Genomic DNA, 1720 nt, shown 5'->3' with positions numbered 1-1720 from the left:
ATCAAGGGCGGGAAATCCGGAAGAACTTTCAGCATGTCAGTTTGTGGTATTTCAATGGAGTCACCTAATTATAATATTACCTCCAAATTTGGCATCGATTAAGGGGCAACGGGCATGGTGCAGACCCGCATGATACAATCTCATCTCGACCATGTAAAGAGCCAATCCAAGGATGGATTTTAGAGGAGTTGGGAGTTGCAGCAGAGTGAGGGAGAAGTACTGTGATCGATACAGGACGGCCATGGGCTGCACCAAGAGTTAATGACACAGCCCTTAATGCACTGCTGGGGGCAGTGAGGAGTCAGAGAGAGATACTCTTCCCCGGTAACGGGAGGAAGAAACCTGTGGCTGCCACAAAGAAGGCGTGACTGGAGGTGGCCGAGGAAGTCAGCAGCAGGAGCATTGTGCCACGCTCCCGGATTCAGTGCAGGAAGCGCTTTAATGACCTAACCAGGTCAGGAAAGGCGAGTACAGTTGCACGTTCACCTACATCCTGTTGTGCACATCACCCAGCACCATCACAGGGCTCATGCATACTATGCACCAGCTCAGATATTTGTACTTTGGTGGGTCCAGTTAGGCAGTTAGTTGGGATTTCACCTGGTGACTTACTGTTCACAAGTGAGCAAGAGCATATGGTGGTGGCAGGGATAGATATGGAGAGTCCGCGTCGGGAGACACAACCCTCTCCAAGCTCTGCTCAGCTGGACACAGCTGCTGCACCCAGAGGGCTATCGATGTAAAGAATAATCATTGAGGGGCAGCAGAAAATCTGCGACATACTGGCCGGCCTTCCACGCTCACTGCCTACAATTGCAGAGAGAATGGAGGAGTCCAGCTCAAGTATGAGTGGGATGATGTTGCAGGGCATTGCGAGGATAAATTTGCCGACTCCGTGGAACATCAATCATGGCAATCAAATGAGTCTATGCAAGCCTTGACCATGGCCATACAGACTCTGGATGCCAGCATATCTGGCACCTTAAATATGATGACAGATACCTTAGCCTTAGCCTTACAGTGTGTCAGTGATCTGCACGAAGCTGCTCTCCAGCGGAGTGATAGGAGTGAAGTGCAGCTGGCCCATGAGAGGGATGAGGGCGAAAGGGGACATGGAAGTGGTAACTCCACTCAAAGCGCTCCCATTTCTCACCCATTGCCCCCTCCTCAGCCAATACCCGACATGCTGCCTTGTGTCCCAATGGCCGAGTCTGCCCCTTCACAGGTGCAGGTGGAGCGGTCTTTGGCGGGGCCCTCATGGGCTCCAACACCAAGAGGTCATTGGCCAAGAGCATCTCAACAATCAGAGCAGGGATCTGAGCAGCCTGCCTCTACCTCTGCTGGAGCCACAGGGGTTGCACCACATAGGAGCGGTAGGAAAAGGAAGAGTAAATCTTTCTAGTTCAACAAGTGTATGCACATGGGTGTTTGACAAAATATTATTTTGTTACATTTCTGCTATTTAGTAGAATCACGTAAAATTTATTACCTTGCCCACTTTCCTGTGTTGCCCATTTTTGGTTGCCAGGTGGCAACTTGCCTTTTCAGTTGCTTGTTGATGAAAGGGAACACATGAATTGACGGGGACCAATGGGGGGATATGCAATGGGTGGATGGTTGGTTATAGGACTGCTTTGTGTCAGTGGAATGGGGAGGGGGTGGAGAGTGGCCACTGGATGTGATTGCTGCATTGGTCCAGTGGTAGTGACTAACTGAACCT

At 50.6% G+C, this 1720-nt stretch overlaps 1 pseudogene; it reads left to right on the top strand.

Annotated features, from left to right (window-relative positions):
• Nucleotides 1-656: 656 nt before the first annotated feature.
• On the top strand, nucleotides 657-1402 carry LOC147124224 (uncharacterized; annotated as a pseudogene).
• The last annotated feature ends 318 nt before the right edge of the window (nucleotides 1403-1720 follow it).

Source organism: Somniosus microcephalus, chromosome 1, assembly GCF_052327205.1.
Source record: "Somniosus microcephalus isolate GS21.2 chromosome 1, FLI_Smic_1.0, whole genome shotgun sequence".
NCBI lineage: Eukaryota > Metazoa > Chordata > Chondrichthyes > Squaliformes > Somniosidae > Somniosus > Somniosus microcephalus.
The sequence above is the reverse complement of the archived record's forward strand: the minus strand, read 5'-3'. Positions and strand labels throughout refer to the sequence as shown.